Genomic DNA, 20,057 nt, shown 5'->3' on the forward strand with positions numbered 1-20,057 from the left:
GCACCATCCTCTAGTTGTAAATAATGCTGCTATGAACACATGGGTTGCATATATTATTTCTGATTGGTGTTTTGGGATTCTTAAGATGTATTCCCAGAAGTGGCATCTCTGAATCAAAAGGCAGTTCCATTTTTAATTTTTTGAGGAAACTCAAACAGTGGCTATATCAGTCTGAATTCCCACAAGCAGTGTACTAGGGTTCCCTTTTCTCCACATCCTCACCAGCACTTGTTGTTTGTTGATGTAACAAGAGCAAGCATGATTGCCTAGTTCTTATTTCAGGGAAAAACGTTGCCTTTCATCATTAAATACAATATTAGACACATGTTTTTTATACATGATTTCTAATGGATGAGTATGTTCTCCTTTACTTGTATTTTGTAAGTTTTTATCATTAATGTCTTGGCTCTTGCTAACACTTTTTCTATAACTATGATGTGATTATTAATTTTTACCCTCTATTATTGTGGTGTATTACTTTTTAGATGAAGAACAAACCATGCATTCCTGGAAAAATTCTAGTTGGTCTTGATATATAACACTTTTTATATGTTGTGGCATTTAGTTTGCTGTTGTGTTGTCAGTAATTTTTCATCTTGTTCATGTGATTTCTATAGTTTTTTTTTATGATATCTCTGTCTGGTTTCGATATCTCAGCAATGCAGTTTTCATAGTTTTCCAAGAGTTTGTATAAATTGGTATTATTTCTGACTTAAACGTTTCATTAAACCAGTGAATTTATAAGGATCTAGAATTTTCTCCACCACAGATTTTAAAAATTTATTAATTCAATTTCTCTACCAGGACTAGATATATTCAGATTTTCTGTTTCTTCTTCAGCTGGTTTTAGTAATTGTTGTCTTTATAATAAACTAGAGGCCCGATGCACGAAATTCGTGCAAGAGTAGGCCTTTGCGGCTGCAGCCCTGGCTTCGTCTGGAAGATTGTCCAGACAGCTGTTCGGTCGATTTGCATATTATGCTTTTATTATTATAGATAATTGGTCAATTTCACTTAAGTTGTCTGATTTGCTGGCATAAAATAGCTCAATATTTTCTTGAAATACTTTTAATTATTATTATATTACTAGAGGCCCGATGCATGAAATTCATGCAAGAGGAGGCCTTCCTTACCCCAGCTGCTGGCACCAGCTTCCCTCTGGCACCAGGGACCTGGGCTTCCCTCTGGCCACTGGCAGGCATTCACCGGGCTTCCCTCGCAGCCCTGGCTTTGTCTGAAAGGTCATCCAGAAGGATGTCCGGTCTAATTAGCATATTATACTTTTATTGTTATAGGTTATGTAGTAGCCTCATTAATGACTTTTTCAACTTTTCATTTTTGGTAATTTATGTTTTCTCTCTTTAATCTTATTAAGTCTAAAATAATGGCTTGTCAATTTTTGTGATCTTTTCACAGTCATCTTTTAGTTTTAGTGATATTTTAAATTTTATTTTCTGTATTCTCCTTAGCTGGTTATTATTTCTTTTTTTTTTTTTTTTTTCTGTTTGAATCTGTTTTACTACTCCTCCCATCCCCTTTTGGCAATTTTCTTAACAGTGAAGTTTATATTATTGAATAAAGATTTTTCTCTTTTTCTAATAGATAAACAAAATTACACATATCTAAGCAGTATTAAACAGGAGCCAATATATTTTGACATATTTAGTTTTTGTTGTCATTTAATTCAAAATATTTGCTAATTTTCCTTGCTATTTTTTCAACTGTAGGCTTATTTAAAATTGCTAATTAATTCCCAAATATTCAAAGATTTTCCAATACTGTTTCTTTTGTTATTTATAACTTAATTATATTATATTTAAAAAATATACTCTAAATTGTCTCATCCTATTTGAGTTGTCTTATTTTTAACATAACATGTCTTTTCCTGAAGAATATTTTATAGTCACTTGAGAAGAATATGTGCTATGTTTTTGTTCTGTGCTGTATTCTACAAGTAACAGGTCAAACTGGTTAGTGGTCTTGTTCAAATATTCTGTATCTGTGCTGACATTTGTCTAGATGTTTTCATAATTATCTAGGATGTGGCACAAAATAATCCAACCACAATTTCTGAATTGTCTGTATATTCTTTCTTCTCTAAGTTTTTGCTCCATGTATTCTGAGATACATTCTAAGATGCATATATGTTTATAATCATTCTATTTGGATGTATGGACCATTTTATCTTTATTAAATTTTCTCTGACTCTGGTAATACTTCTTGTTTTAAATTCTATAATGTACTAGATCAATATTGCTACTTCTATTTTTTTTTTGTGTGTGTGTGTGTGATCATTCTGTTGCATGTATATCTACATTCTTTGTTTTACTTTCAACTATTGGTCTTTGATCTAATTATGTTCCTTGTGGACAGTATTCATTAAATCTTGCTTTTTCATCCTCCATTTTGATTGAATGATTAGTCAAAGCACATTTAACTATCAATATGTTCGCATTTCTGTCTACAGCATTGCTGTCTGTCTATCTATCATCTATTTATATTTTTCATATCTGTTTTTGCTGCCTCTGTTCCTCTTACTCCTGGATTTTGTGTTAACTATTTTTTAGTGTTTGTTTGCATTCCCCTGGTGATTTTTTTAAACAATATGCATATATTTTTCTTTGTCATAAAGATTATAATATGAATTTTGCCTATCACAATCTACTTCAAGTTAATTTTAAAAATTGTAAAAGTTTAAAGACTTCACCCTAGTTTCAATAACAAATAGCCTGCCACAGTTTCATGGATACTGACAGGAGATATATGACTATGGATCAGAAGCAAAGGACATTATTACTCACAGTAATGTTAGAAGCCAGAAGATTAGCATTTTCATGCCCTGGTTCTCTGAGGCCTAGTTTCCACAGAGCAGACTGAAAAGCGCCAAGTGGTACTTGCATACACACTGAGTTTTATTACAGGAAGGAAACGCTAAGGTTAGCTTACCAGGATCTCATATACAGGACAGTAGCTTGTTTGTGCTTTGCTCCTGTGGGAAGACACTATGTCTATATTCCATGGCTAACCTCTATCAAATATCCTCAAACGGATGAGCAGAAATGTCTCTGCTGAACAGATATATGGAAATAAGGGAGGCCTATGGGGAATTCTCTCCCAATAACTACTGGCTTAATTCCTATTAAATAGAGCAGCTTTAAGATAATTCCATACTGTACTCTCCTTTGTGCTATGATTTTCATATATATTACATTTATATATTTGATAATTTAAAAAAACAGTGTTATAATTATTGCCTTATAGAGCCATGCTCTTTTAAAGAAATAGAAGAAAAGAAAGGCATATTCATAAACAATTTACACTTATCACTTTCAGTGCTCTTGATTTCTTCCTGTGTATTTGTATTAACATCTTTTGTAATTTCCTTCATTCTAGTAATTTCTTGTACTACAGTTTGAATGACAGGTATACTAGCAATGATTTGTCCAGTTTTTGTTTGTTTATCTAGGAATATTTTCATTTCGCCTTTTTTTGAGAGATAGAACACACACACACCCCCACACACACACACCATACCATCCTATAGGTTTTAGCCTCCAGTGGTTTTGATAAAAACTCAGATATGGTTGCTGCCCTGTACACAGTGAATTATGTTTTTCTTGCTCCTTTCAAGATTTTTGTCTTTGTGTTTGGCTTTCAACAGTGTGGATCCGAGTGTGGATCTCTTTGTACTTTGATGTCATTTTTAAAAATCTAATTTGGGGAGTTGTGTGCCATTATCCTTCATTGTTTCCCTGTCCCTTTCTCTCTCCTCTGCCTCAGTGCCTGCCAATGCATCTGTGTTGCTCTACCTGATGTTGTCCTCCAGGTCTCAGAGGTTCTGTTTATTTTTCTTTCATCTTTTTTTGTTCTTCAGATTATGTACTTTCTATTGATCCATATTTAGGTTCACTGATTTGTGGTTTTGTTTTGTTTTCTGCTATCTCAAACCTGCTGCTGTTAAGTCTATCTAGAAAATATTTCATTTAGATTGTTTTTACTTTTTACATTAGAATTTCCATTTAGCATATTTTTAGAATTTCTATTGCTTATTAAGATTACCTTTTTGCTGAAACATATTTTTGTTTTTCTATAATTCTTTAATTATTGTTTCCTTTGATTCTTTGAACCTAGATATAATAGGTGTTTTAAAATCATTGTCTACAAAATCCAATATCTGGGTCCATCAGAGACAGTTTCTATTAACTAATTGTCTTCCTGAGTAAAGTTCACACTCTTTTATTTCTTTACTAGAGGGCCATTTGCAGGAAGATTCCTGCAAGAATAGGGCTTCACTCCCGTCTCTGCCTCTCCTACCCCACCCTTCTCTGTCGCTTCTCTCCCGCCCTTCTCTGCCGCTTCTCTCCTGGCTGTCTCCGTTACCTCCGCTCCATTGCTTGGCTTCCTTCTACGGTGTCTTCAGTCTTTGCTCCCAGCCTGTATACACAAATTAGCTGCCATATTTGTTGACGGTTAATTTGCATATTGCTCTGATTAGCCAATGGTGGGCGTAGTGAAGGTATGGTCAATTCGCATCTTTGTCTATTATTAGATAGGATATGTCTCAGTTTTGTTGTTGTTGTTGGACACTGTGCATTTACACAACATATTGTAGCATTTTGGAATTCTGATTCTTTTTTTCTAACTGAGAAGTGGTGTCGCCAATGCTTTTAGGGTTTGTTTTTTTTAGTTTTTTGTTTGTTTACTTGCTTTATGCAGTAACTTTCTTGGACTTAATCTGAGACTTTCTCTCCTCTGCAGTTTGCATTCACTGATTCTTCGGTTCAGTTGTTTGCATTCTAGTTTTATTTTTTAGCTTTGGTTCTTAATGATTATAGCTGTGTCTGCAGAACTTAGTAGACAGACAATGATTGGAAAAGTATGTGCTCAAACCTTAAATCAGTAAGGCTTCCACTCTCTTATAGTGGATCTTTGTACCTGATTGGAGAGTATTTCTGAAGTTCAGGCAGTTTTTAAGTCTTTCCATCAGACCACCTCCAGTCTTTCATGTGCATGGGAATAGTTTCCTGTTCAGCCATAGTTGCTTGGAGATCTTGGGTCCTTTTGGGTCTCCTCTCCTTGTACAAATAGCTACTCCTTATGCTAGGAATATGAGGGACCTTATCAAATTCTATTGCTTTCTTTTTTTCCCAAAATCTCTCTGCTAAAATAGATGGGCCAGTGGCCTTCCACTCAGTCAGAATTGCTACCTGAAGCTGGATTTGTTTGCAATTGTATTTGATATTTTTATTAGTAATATCATTGGGGTTGGATTTCCTACCCTCTGAAACAAACGAAGTCAGTATCCCTGCCAGAGAACCTTCTAGCTTTCACAGACAACTAACAGCACTGGAAGAACTTCCACGCTGACTGAGATGAGGTAGGGGTATGGGAACATCCCTAGCAATCAGGGCTCAGAGTCCCACTGTTGTTATCTGAGGTTCTTTGTTATTTCATAACTAAGTGCTCATCCTTTTTCTACTTTGTCTTTGACTGATTTCCAATATCTTGAAATGGATATCTGGGACAATGTTGTTCACATATACATTTGCATTTGGGGGAGAATTTTCTGACCTCTTTACTCCTCCATAACTAGAAATTCTTTCTATTTTTTTCTAATAAAAACTAAAATGTAACTTAAATTATTTCTGCTTACTAACTTCTGAATTATTTTTTCAGGTAGTTCTTAGTTAAATTAGTGTCATCCCTTCTCCCTTTGTAGAGTTTTAAAAATCATCTAAAAAATATCCACCGAGTTTCTCTTTTGCCCTCATTAGATCCCAGTTTTGATGGTTCCCTTTTACACCTTCTGCTGCTATGTCCCTTCTATCTGACAGTGAAAGCCCCTATAAAGTCTCCTGTTGGTGTATCTCCCCATAGTTAATTTCTGTGCCAAATCTAGATATGAGCAAGTGAGATTATATATTTCTTTTTTAAAAATTATTTTTATAATCCTCACCTGAAGATATTTTTTCCCATTGATTTCTAGAGAGAGTGGAAGGAGAGGGAGAGAGGATAAGAGAAAGAAACATCTATGTGAGAGAGACACAGCGATTGGTTGCCTCCAGCAGGCACCCGGACCAGGGCAGGGGAGCAAACCTGCAACCCAAGTACATGCCCTTGACCAGGAATCATACCTGAGACTCTTCAGTCTGGGCCAGTGCTCTAACTACTGAACACACCAGCCAGGGCAGGAGTGTAGATTTCTATTATATTCCTACACTGCAGGAATTTTAGAATTTATATTTTCATCCTCAGGTATGTGACATGTAATGTTAGTGTGACGACCCAGAAGTAGGCTTTAACTTGAAATTGCAACACTGGTCTTCTTTAAAATAATTTCTCTAAGTATCAATAGAGTTGTACATTCTAGAAAACTCAAATCTGAAAGACTACACCTAAAAACAAAATAAAATAAAACAAAAATATTCCCAGAAAATTATAATCTAAATATCATATCAATTGTTCTGACTCCCTATCCCCACATGCCTTTTTTTTTTTTTTTTATAGTTCAGAGTAGAGTAAGACCTGGGAACAGAGATTCAATTTTCTTTATATTTCCACTAGAGGCCTGGTGCACAAAATTTGTGCACTTGGCGGGGGGGGGGGTGCTCAGCCTGGCCTGTACCCTCTCAAAGTCCAGGAGCCCTTGGGTGTTGTCTGACCGCTGGCTTAAGCCCACTTCCTGCAGACCTAAGCCAGCAGTCGGACATCCTTAGCACTGCTGCAGAGGCAGGAGAGGCTCCCGCCACTGCTGCTGTGCTTGCCAGCTGTGAGCCCGGCTCATGGCTTCTGGCTGAGTGGCGCTCCCCCTGTGGGAAAGCACTGGCCACTAGGAGCAGCTCTAAGTATCTGCCCCCTGGTGGTCAGTGCATGTCATAGTGACTGGTTGTTCCGCATTGGGTCAGTTTGCATATTAACCTTTTATTATATAAGATTTTACAGCTTTATGGAAGATTTTTTTTTTTTTTTAATTTAAAAACTCAGTATTCTCCAATTCTTCTCCTTATAATCTCTTCTTAGGCAATGTCATTCCCATGTCTGACGGTGTGATCTGAGAAGGTTATCAGATACATGTTAGATAAGCACCTCAGTTAGTATATATCTTCCTGCCTGCCAAACCTGAAACAGAATTTTTAAAATTTAATAATTCCCTGAAGAATAAAAGACAATCAGGCCTGGATTGATAATAGTTCAGAGTGAGTTCTTGAGCAGAGGCACAGACTGACAATGTGAATACCACGAGGTACTGGAGGAGTGGTGGCCTCTTTTGGAAACACTTGACTTACAAGAGATAAAGGAGGGTAGGGAGACTGTAGCCTAGTGGTCTCAATTCTTGCTTCACATTACAATCAGCTATGGAGGCCTTAGTCTATACCACTCTTTATGTTCCACCTGGAAATCATTATTTAATTGTTCTGGGGTAAGACCATCCTTTAATTGTATGAGGTAGGCACTGCTTGCTTGAGCCTTTCTGGGAGGGGCAAGCAGAAATCTAGATTGATTTTATAGATTTTCTCCATGCACTCTTGGGGAGGGATCGCATAAATTAATGAAGGTAGAAAACTGCCTGGGCTGTAGTCACAGTGTCCAAGGCACTGGTGGTTAGAAAGTCTCTATTTCCTATTGTTAGTCAAAAATTATCATTGTATTCTTTAGTAAAGTCATGATCTCGGGCTAAATCATCCTTGGACTCTGATATGACTCTTCGGGAACATTAAAGCAGAAAACCTAATCTTGAATGTAGTGACACTCTTGAGTTTTACCTGTTGAAGTTCTGCACACTGTAAGCACTTTTTCTTACATGTCATGTCCTGCACTTCCATCTCTAAATAGTATTTGTGTCAGAAGAACCAGTTAACTGAGGCTAAGGCGGTATGTTATTTTGATATGCATGCCATTAATGAAATACCACAGACTGGATGGCTTAGATAAAAATGTATTTTCTCACATTTCTGGGGGCTGTCCAAGAAGGTGTCAGCAGCGCTAGTTTCTCCTGAGGCCTCTCCCTTTGGCTTGCAGAAAGCTACATTCTTGGTGTGTCCTCACATGGTCTTCCCTCTGTTGGGATGCATCCTGCTGTTTCTTTGTGTGTTGTAAACTCCTCTGTTTACAAGGCCACCAGTCCGATTGGATTAGGGTACCCCTGAAGACCTCATTTTAGTTTAATCACCTCTTAAAAAAATGTCACCTTCAAATTTGGTTACATTATGAAGTAATGGGGCTTGGAATACCAACATTCGAATTTCAGGGGGACAAATTCAGCCTATAACAGGTTTGTAGCTGCTAAAAGAACACAGAGAGTAAAGCTGAAATGAGGATTGTTGTAATCTGTGATCTTGTGACAACTACTTAACTTGTTCTTGGTTTCTTTACCTATGAAGTGAGGCTGGGCTACCATCATAGTAGGTAAAAACAGAAAACATCTATTAAGCTGATGCTGCTGTTAGAATACAGTTCTGCATGGATTCCTTATGTTTCTATGTGGTATCTTGACTTGTGTGCAAAGGGCATGTTTGAATACCAACTGGAATTGGAAGTTAGAAATAGAATATCCCTCTGGAAATATTTGCAGTCATCCTAGGATATTGAAGATAAAGCCTACTCCTTCCCCTCACTTCAAACATTTGCTTACATGATTGGGTAATAACCTAGAGAGGGCGTCCTACTCTCCCATGGAGGAAATTGCTTACATTCCACAGTAATGAGTAATCTCATCTTCTGCAGAAGAGAGGATGGGAAGGTCACAAATAGCTCTGATAAAGGTCAGTATTTTCTAAAATTCAGAGCTCCTCTCCTGTGGTGATAAGTCTTGGTGTCTCCTGTGGGAATTGGGACATAGTGAACCCCTGTATGGTATTGCTCTGGCCACTCGTTTTGCAGAAAATAAGAAATTGTTTATGTTTGTGACCCAGTGGTCTTGGTTCCTCTGTCAGTACATGAATATAAAAGTCTACCAAGCTAACTGGCTGCTTGCACATAGAGCAAAATTTCAGGCCTTTCACAATATCTGACTTAACACAGTAAGTACTAAACAAATATTAGTTCTCACAATTATTTTGTCAGGAATGTAGTTTACCTTAAGATGGAAAGTTTACAAAAAACAGGGAAACTGATCATTTCTCTCTGAAAATTATCTATCCAAGTGCAATTTAATTCCTGTGTATTTATCATATGTAGGAATTAAATTTTACTGAAGTCACTTGTTTCATTTACAATGTCAGGCACAAATAAATTAGGATCAAATACTGACTTACATCAATGAGAAGCAAATACTCTGCCTGAAATTTTTTGATTGTTTTAATAATTAGAATATTTGTGCCAAACTTTGATAAAGTGGATGTGTTCAAAATAACCAACAGTGATTATTATCCTTTTACACAGCTGGTAGAAGTTAATTTTGTTAGATTTAGAAAAATAGAACATCATAGCTGAGCTCTAATTAATGAGTTGTTTTTTTTTTCTTAAAAGAAAGTAATTGGGACATAGAAAATATTTTTTTTTATTACTAAAATATGACTTGGTTCCCTGTCTTCAGAGCATAACCTTTTTGGAATCTATGACAAAAACAAGACACAGTATATATGGCAGCTTTAGACTATATAATACCAACAATGAAAGAACATGGATGAAATATTTTGAAACAAATCTATAGAATAACAAGTATATGGGATGATGCACTTCAAATTTGAATTGTAACGGTTCTATGGCTAATGCCAAAATTTTTGGTAATACTCATTTCTAGTCCTTTTTCATATTTTTGTTCCATTCTTTCAGTACATTTCACTAACCAACATCAACACCTCTCCCACACTTTTTCAAAGAATGTTTTAAAAGATAATCCAGAATAGTTCTGATGTAAGCCAAGAAGGTAGCTTCGATTTAATAGCCCTTCCAATTGATTCTTATGCATGCTAATTTTGAGTCGTAGGTCCCTGATCTTTACCTCTGAAAGTTTCCCATCATTTTAAAATTCAGGCCTTATATTTTAATAATTTACTTAATTGGCTTTCACTAGATCCTCCTGGACTGTACTAATAATACTCATATTGACACTATGCAAGTACTTAATAGATATTATCTTGCCTAATTATCACACCAGTCCTAGGAAAGACTTATTCCCATTTCACATATTAGAAGATGAGATGGGTGGTTAAAACACTTGATGATTCCCTTGCAACTTGTAATTGGAAGAACTTGGGTTTGAGAATACCAGAAAGAGGCCATCATTGAATAGTCAGATTCCAGTTATGCCTAGACCCTGGCATTTCTCCCTACAACTTCAATTACACCAGCCACTACCAGGCTGCCTCTATAATATCTATTTAAAATAATTTGCTTCTTTCTATCCCACAGATAGCTCTGCTGCGGAAAGTTATTCAATGTCACCATTATGTAAACAGACTACTCCCACCTTTGAATATTCTTTTAGCTTATACCTGGATTTTAACATGACCTCATCAAATTGCTAATTTAAACCGTTGTGAAATCCTCTATTGCCCTTATCAAAATTTCTGGGAAAATGAATTAGATTTTCATGCTTTTGTTCTCAACATGGCTCTGAGGCTAAAATTTTATCGTGTTCTTTTAATAATGTAACAGAATGCTCAGTTGCACTTTACTTCTTGAAATTGGCTAGTGGGATCCAAAATTGGAGGCCAGACACCGCTTCAGCTTTAGGAAGAGGGGCAGAAGTGTTCTGCTACTCCAGTTCTAATCCAGTTTCTGAACCCTCCATTTCAAGCCAAGTACAAATGTTTCCGATAAAATCACTTGTAGAGATTTAGGGTTGCCCGCGTCACATGATGGCAGTGCTCCTTTATCAACCTATCAGCTCCATGTGCCTATTTAAGCAGGAGCAGGGAGGGGATGGACATGACAAATATTAGGCAGGAAGAAGGGGCAAGGTGGAGCAGTGAACATAACCACCGCTTGCGTGACAAGGGCCTGAGGTTTCTATTGTATGTATAGTACCTGAACATTTAATCTGAGACATGCTGTAGATATCTCAATCAGGAAGGATGGTTTACTGACAAATGAACAAAAGACTGTGGGATGGTAGTTGAAGAAAGGTTGAAGAAGCTGGAGGACTCACCCTCTTTTGGGCATCTCTTGTCAGTAGGTTTACCCAGATCTGCAGTGAGATAACCTTCAGACTTTTGTTATAAGAACATCCCCTAGGTAAGGGGGAAAGAAAAATGTGGCCAAAGGAGACACTTGTTTCTTTCTACTTCTTTTGTTCCTATCCTGACCCAGGTAAGGAGAGATGGATCCAGTAGAGAAAAGGAGCAGTGAAAAAGCAAACCATAACACCTATAGCATACATGTTACTAGGGAGGGCTATGGGTCAAGCCTGACTTAGGCAGAGAAGTTGAGAATGCAAGCATTGAATTAGATAAGAGATGACAGTAATAAAATTGATTGAACTTGTCTGCATTCTTTCTATCTGACAAGGACCATAAAATGATGGAATCTGCCCATGCCTGGATGAAGGACAACGTCACGGAATATGTGTACCCCATTTGGTCCACACTGTTTAACAAACTAGTAAAGACTGAACTGCAATCAAATTCTTAAAAATAATGGCAATTTAATTTTCCTTGGCATTTTTGCCCATTATATGTGCCAGCATCTCCTATTTTTTGTTAGTCTAGATTTTTGCAAAGTGCAGCATTTATACCAGTAGCTTTAGCATTACTTGGCATCTTGATAAAAATGCAAATGCTCAGGCCCAAACCCCAGGGTCACTGAATCAGAAAGTTGGAAGAGGGGCATAATGATGTCTGTGTGTTTCTATGTGTTTTCATTGAATATATTTAACAAATGAACTTTTTACATATTTAAGGTGTACAATGTTTTAATTTGATTCTTTTATATGTTGTAATATGATTGCAATCATAGTAATAATCTGCACCCCTAACATGTTACACAATTATATTTTCTTTTTAGTGGTTGGAATTAAGTTCTGGTCTCTTAGCAAGTTTGATGATTGTAATACTATATTGTTGTCTATATGCACTGTACTGTGCATTACATCTCTCGGGCTTATTTCACTACTCATTGCAAGTTCATACCCTTAACTGACATTTCTCATATGTCTCAGGCCCCAGGCCCTGGAAACCATCATCTTACTTTAAGTTTTTATGAGTTTGTCTTTTATAGATGCCACATATAAGTCATAATATAGTATTTAGTATTTTCTTACTCTTTCTAACTTATTTCACTTAGCATAATATGCTCAAGTTCCATCCATGTTGTGACAAGTGGCAGGATACCCTTTGTCATGGCTGCAATTAATATATATGTGTGTGTGTGTGTGTGTGTGTGTATATATATATATATGTATATACACACACACACACACACACACACACACACACACACACACACACTAAATGGCCAGATTATTATGACAACCTGACATTTATAGGCAAATTATCTATAATTTCTCACTAAAGTTGCTAGAGGACCAGACCATTATAATTAGAGAAGCAGATTGTTTACCATGAAGGAAGAAGTGATTTTTTTCTGAAGATATGGGTAAACAACGCAATTTAACAGCCTTTGAACATGGGATATATATATATATATATATATATATATATATATATATATATATATATTGAGTGGCCAGATTATTATGACCACCCCATCAGTACTTCGTTGGGCCATCTTTTGCCTTCAATACTGTGGTGATTCTTCTTGGCATTGACTCCACGAGATGTTGAAAGGTGATGCAAGGAATCTGACACCATGCCTGATGAATAGCACTGTCCAGTTCTCTGAGATTTGATGGTTGTGGAACCAGCTGCCTGATGGCTCTTTTAAATTCATCCCACAAATGCTCAATTGGATTGAGATCTGGTGATTGTGGGGGCCACCTAAGCAAGGTAAAGTCTCCTTCATGTTCTTGAAACCATGCCTGCACAATACGAGCACCATGGCATGGCACATTGTTTTGTTGGAAGAAGCCATCTCCATTGGGATACACCATCAACATGATAGGATGAACTTGATCAGCAATGATACTTAGGTATGTTGTGCTATTCAGACGTTGTTCCACATGAATTAAAAAAGGGCCCAAATCATGCCAGGAAAACATGCCCCAAACCATAACACTGTCCCCACCAGCTTGAAGGGTTTTACTCATGCATGTGGGGTGCATGCTTTCATGCTGTTTCTGCCAAATCCTCACTCTGCCATCTGCATGATGCAACTGGAAACATGATTCATTGGACCACATGACTTTTTTCCAATGCTCGACTGTCCAATCCTTGTGTTCCTGTGCAAATTGGAGACGTTTTATCTTGGTAACTGCAGACAGCAAAGGTGTTCGAACAGGCCTTCGGCTTCCATATCCCATACGATGCAGTATACAGCTAATTTGCCTACAAATGTTAGGTGGTCATAATAATCTGACCACTAGATATATATACTAGAGGCCCATTGCAGGAAGATTCCTGCAAGAATAGGGCTTCTCCGCTGCCTCGCTCCCTCCCGTCTCCACCGCCTCTGCTCCCCCCTGTCTCTGCCACCTCGGCTCCCTCCCATCTCCACTGCCTCACTCCCTCCCTTCTCAGCCACTTTGCTCCCTCCCCTCTCTGCTGCCTCGCTCCCTCCTATGTCTGCTGCCTCGCTCCCTCCCGTCTCCGCTGCCTCAGCTCCGTTCCCTTCTCCGCCTCTTTGCTCCCTTCTGCAGAGCTTGGCTTCCTTCTAGGCTGTCTTCAGCCTTCACTCCCTGCCTGTGCATGCAAATTAACCGCCATCTTTGTTGGGTTAATTTGCATACCACTCTGAATGGCTGGTGGGCATAGTGGAGGGACAGTCAGTTTGCATGTTTCTCTTTTATTAGTGTAGATATATCCCAAGTTCAAAGGTTGTTAAATTGTTTTGTTTACCCATATCTTCAGAAAAAAATCACTTCTGTCGTGGTAAACAACCTGCTTCCCTATTTATAATGGTCTGGCCATCTAGAAACTTAAGCGCAAAATTATAGCTAATTTGCCTACAAATGTCAGGTGGTCATAATCTGGCCACTCAGTGTATATTACTAGGGGTCCAGTGCACAGATTCATGAACCTTGAAAGAAACTGTAGGCTGCGAGGCTGCGGTGGACACGGGGGCGGGTCTTGACCCATTCTCCACTCCCCGACCTGGCCCCTCCTGCTGCAGTCCCTGGTCCCCTGCCTGCCAGCAGCCCCCCACAGACTGAGGGCACCAAGCCCACTCACACCTGCTGACTGCACTGAGCAACTGGGACTGGTGTCAGGTGCCAGCAGTGGGTAAGAATGGGGCTGCTGCCCCGATCACCCCTCAGGAATATGGGGAGGTGGAGAAGCCCTCAGGGTCTATCAGGGCCGGCAGTCACTGCTCACACCTGCTGACGGCGCCGAGCAATCAGTATCAGCAGTGGGTACAAGCAGTGGCTCTGGTGCCAGCAGAGGGTGTGAGTGGGGCTGGCATCAGCAGCAGGTACAAGCACCCAGCGGGACCGCAGCACGTGGGAACAAAGAATTTTCAGTAACCACCAGAGGCTCGCCTGTTGACAGTGGCCGGCGCCTCCACTCACCTGCTCCACCATCCCACTGTGGACGATGCTCACCATGTTCCTTGCTCTGCCACTTTCTGCTGATGCCCATGTTTCATGCGCGCTCCCTGGTGGTCAGCGCACGTCATAGCGACCAGTTATTTGGTTGTTCCCCCATTCAGTCTATTTGTATAATATATATATATATATGGATCATATATATATATGATCCATCACATCTTAACAAGCTTTCCAGATGATTCTACTACATACTGAAGTTTATTTTTAAAGACTCACTATTTTTTAAAATTTATCTTTATTTTCAAAAGTAGTACAGATGTCCCCTTTTTTACCCCATTGACCTTGCATGTTTTTATTATTTAATTTTTTGTTAATCCTCACCCAAAGATATTTTTCCATTGACTTTTGGAGAGAGAGAGAGAGAGAGAGAGAGAGAGAGAGAGAGAGAGAGAGAGAGAGAGAGAAAAACATTGATGTGAGAGAGATATATCCTTTGGTTGCTTCCCATATGCCCCCTTACCAGGCTGGGAATGGAACCTACAGTGCCTTGGCACTCTGGCTGATGCTCTAACTACTACACAATGCTGGCCATGTGCATATTTTGAATGTCTTGAGGGAAAGATTTAACATAAAATGAAAATTTTATAGTTTTCTATATTCATCACTTTGCCATTTCCATAGTATTTGACTAAACTTAAAAAGAACTATTTGATCTTTCATTGCAATATTATATCAGTTTTATTCAATAATTTAATAATAGTTTATAATTTATTTTTTTCCAAATGAAAATGTCTCATTTCATATATTTATGTCATTAGTTACTGCTTCTTTGATATACACTGTTGAAGAGCTATTGTATGTAGGGGTCAATTTATTTAATTTTATTTGGGGCATTATAATCCAAGGCCTTTAAAAATGTAACCATTTCTGTAATTTTAGTATTTTATTTTATTTAAAATCATAAAGTAAAATGATCAATGCATTCCCAAAATGTGTATCTGGCACAATACTTCCTAAAGAATTTATAACCGACTAGTGATTTAACTGATAAAATATTTCAGTGTATTTTTTTTAACTTTTACTATAACCAGCTTAAAATTAGCTTTTTAAAAAGGTTTATTGTCTGGTTTAACCTGTAATATGTACTTCTAACATTAATTCATATCTGATTTTTAAAAATTTACATTTCTTGTCTGTTCTACTATCCAGGAATATCAACATTTTAAGTTAAAACCTGGTGAACTCATATTCACTTAAAAAAAATCAGTACGTTACATTATGATAAAACAATTAAATAGATTGTTTTCTTCCTTTATACTAGAGTCATATTTTTCTAAAACTACACACACACACACACACACACACACATTTCTTATTAAACCAAGCCTGATTCTTCATTACTCTACACCTAAATTAAGGGTGCGTAAAGATTTGTTTAATATCTGTTTCTGAGTAAAATAGTATTTTTTAAATTATAGTTTTAAAAATACTTCTCAAATTTTACTGTGTTATTCAATGTAAAGCATTGCCACATTGTACTTTGAAAAGGTATTATAGAGAAAAGAATGTAATGGATAATGTACATATTATCACAAACAAAAATCCACTTCTACAAAAAAAAAAGGTTGATCCGTGCAAAAGATATCTCTTGATTTCATGCTAGTATCTACAGTAATTCACGTGCCCTTAAGTGTAATAGAATTTGATTTAACTCTGTTGGAGTGGAATAGTAACAAAAATAACAGCATTACTGTGTTTTTGCATGCTTGAAGGATGTTAGGAATCTTCATAACCACTAAAAATACAGTATAGTATACCAAACAAAGGGATGCTAAGAACATGTGAGGTCTAAAATTTGTGGATTTGTGCCAGCTGAGCACAGCAACAAGCAGTTCTTTTTAGTAGCCTGCACAAACACGTCTTTCATAGAGGAACACTCTGTCACTGTGCCCATCTCCTCTTCTCTCCCTGAAAAATCCCATACATGACATTTGCATTGACTTCATCGGCTCCAAATTGCACCATCATGAATACTAGCATGCATTTTATATTCTTTCCATCAATAGCCAGGATGGGAGGCTAATTAATGGGCCACCAATGTTTTAAACATAGAGTTGCCATAAAGAGCAATTCTCTCTCACAAAACCTCAACTTCAATTGTCAACTTAATCAGGAAAGGGTTTTTCCCCTAACATAAACCAACCTAAGTCACTACCTATGTTAAAAACTTTGAATTTTTATTCTAAAATGTGACCTGTTTTAAAAACTCTTCCAGCTCTAACTAATCTGACTGCTATATAGACTTTAAACTAAGTCATTAACTGAAACATAAAGTATTCTGACATGGTCAGAGTAATAGTGTTGGGAACAAAATCCAGAACCTTTATTTCCAGTATCTGATCACACAGCTACCTGTGCTTTGGTCATATTTCACTGGGTTTAGACCTACCACATTTCTTAGAAACTTATAGACTTCTGATAAATAATAATAATTTCTTAAGCTTAAGACAGAATAACCATATATAATATGCAACAGAATAAGAATTTGAACATTTTTATGTAAATATTCAATAGTGATGATTCTTTAAAAAGATATGGGCTTCACCCTAACCATTTTGGCTCCGTGGATGGAGTGTCGGACTGCAGACTGAAGGGTCCCAGGTTTGATTCCAGTCAAGGGCATGTACCTTGGTTGTGGGCACATCCTCAGTAGGGGGTGTGCAGGAGGCAGCTGATCGATGTTTCTCTCTCATTGATGTTTCTCACTCTCTATCCTTTTCCCTTCCTCTCTGTAAAAAATCAATAAAATGTATATTTTAAAAAAGATATAGGCTTGAAATAACTCAAATTATATAACACTATACATATTTATATATAATGTATATATGTATATATGTGAATTTATACATATGTATAGAGACATGTACAAACACATAAAAAAAATTTTTTCTAACTATAATGGAAATTTTAAAAATATTATTTCCTGGATATTTTCCATAAAAACACACTATATATATATACATATATATATCTTACAGATGTTAAGTCCACCCCTCACCTTGAACAAATAGATATATATACAACTTTTTGTATGAATTGGTCAAGGGAAAAGAAGATAAAACATTCTTATGTCACCTGATTGTCTTGCAGTTCTCCACTTGTAATTATATAATAGTTATGACTGAGAGAAACATCTCCTGTGATTATTGCCATCCTTATGTGAGTCGGACTGTGTTATAACAAGGCCATGCAGTAATAATTTCAAAGCACATTGAGAGTTGAAAACCAATGTTAACAATAGTTTTTGAGGAGCTATTTTGTGCTTTGACCTATGCTTTAAAAAAAAAAAATCTATTTCAAAAGGATTACCACAATAAGTATAGTTAATAAATACAAATATCCTTTCTCGTGATGAAAACATTTAAGATGTACTCTCTTGGCAACTTTCAGATATGCAATATAGTATTATTAACTACTAGAGGCCCAGTGCATGGATTCGTGCACATCAAAAGGAAATTAATTAGAAGAAATATTTTAGAGGCCAGGGAGGGACCACGGGAAATTGGCCAGCTGGGGAGGGACTGCGGGAAGGCTCCAGGGTGTGTCAGGCCGTCTCACCCAGTCCTGATCGGCCAGACCCCAGCAGCAAGCTAACCTACTGGGTGGAGCGTCTGCTCCCTGGGGGTCAGTGCATATCAGAGTGACTAGTCGAACGGTCGAACGAACATCGGGCACTTAGCATGTTAGGCTTTTATTATATAGGATAGTCAATATGCTTTACATTACATCCCATATTTATTTTATTACTGGTAGTTTGTACCTTGTTAACCCCATGTACCCATTTTGTCCACCCTCATCTCCTGCCCCTGACAACCACCAATCTATTTTATCTTTGAATTCAGATTTTTTTTAAAGATTCCATATGTAAATGGGATCACCTGGTAATTGCTTACTCTGTCTAACTTATTTCACTTAGAGTAATAACTGCAATGTTCATCCATGTTGCAAACAGCAAGGTGTCCTTATTTTTTATGAGTGAGTGCTATTCTATATTGTGTGTGTATATGTGTGTGTGTGTATGTGTATGTGTGTGTGATATGATATATATATTACATTTTCTTTATCCATTTGTCCATGAATAGATACTTAAACATGCTTTTGTGTCTTGACTATCTATAGTATATATAAAAAGCCAGCAACCGGAACATCGTAATGACCGTAACAACTGATCACTGTGACGCCCACTGCTGCTAGAGAACAGTGGTTGGGGCAGCCGGCCAGCCCCGCTGTGTCCCTTCTCAGGCCGGCCCCATCCCTGATCAGCCAGCCCCACCTCTGATCGCCCCTCTCACCCCAATAGGTAGCTGGCTGGCCAACCTCCTGCAGCCCCTCCCCCCAGCCGGCCTCGCCCCCAATGGGCCCCCTACCCCAATCAACCTGAAGCCCCTCTCCCCATCCAGCCCTGCCCCCAATTAGCCTCCCCACTCCAAACAGGGCCCAACCATCCATCACCCCTCCCCCAGGCCGCTGGACCCCGATCAGCCCCCAACCCTATTTGGGGGCAGGGCTGGCCATCCCACTGCCCTTAGCCTCTCCCCATCACTGGCCCTCCCCCAATCACCCCCCAAATCTGGGGTGGGGCCCATCAGCCAATCGCCTGGAGCCCCTCCCCACAGCTGGCTTGGCCCTGATTGGCCCGATCAGGGCCAGCCTGCTGGCCAACCTTCTGCCATCTCCTCCTCCCAACAGGCCTTGCCCCAATCCGCCGATTGGGGCCAGGCTGGCTAGACCCCACCTGTGCACAGATTCTGCATATATTGTTTTGAGTTAGTGTTTTCATTTCCTTCAAATAAATACTCAGATATGGAACTGCTGGATTGGGATTTATAGTTTTAATTTTGGTGGACTTTCCACACTATTTTTCATAGTGGTTGCACCAATTTATATTCCCACCAATGGTATAAAAGTAGAATGCCTTTTATGCTATACAGGAACTACAAATTTAAATACATGATCTCAAAGGTTTTAGAATAGATCTTCAGGATTAAGAAAAGGAACTTTGCAATTTTTCTTTGTTTTTGTTTTTCCTTTTCAGAAATCATTAACAGTGTGGCTTCTAAATGATTATCCACTAAGGTCTTTATATTAAAAATTTTAAAACTATAGCATGTGTTTTATAACACCAGAGTAACAAGGAGCATATCACAAATAATTTTCTTATTATAGCTACCAAAAACTGAATAAAAAAATTTCAAAACGTATGGGATAACATGCAACTATCACTTTTAGAACTGATAGCATCAAACTAATATAAGAGTAAACACATATATTAATTTAAAAATTATTAGCTCATATATCATTTTAGCAACATTGCTAAACAAACCAGAGTATCTGCAAAGTTTTGAATAATTTAGTGAAATGTAGTCTAAATTCTCCTCTTGCCTGTGTTGAAAATAGATGGCAGATGCTTACATTTCCATAGACTTCACAACATAAGCTTCTTTTGGTTTGA

Source organism: Myotis myotis, unplaced genomic scaffold, assembly GCF_014108235.1.
Source record: "Myotis myotis isolate mMyoMyo1 unplaced genomic scaffold, mMyoMyo1.p scaffold_m19_p_3, whole genome shotgun sequence".
Lineage (NCBI taxonomy): Eukaryota > Metazoa > Chordata > Mammalia > Chiroptera > Vespertilionidae > Myotis > Myotis myotis.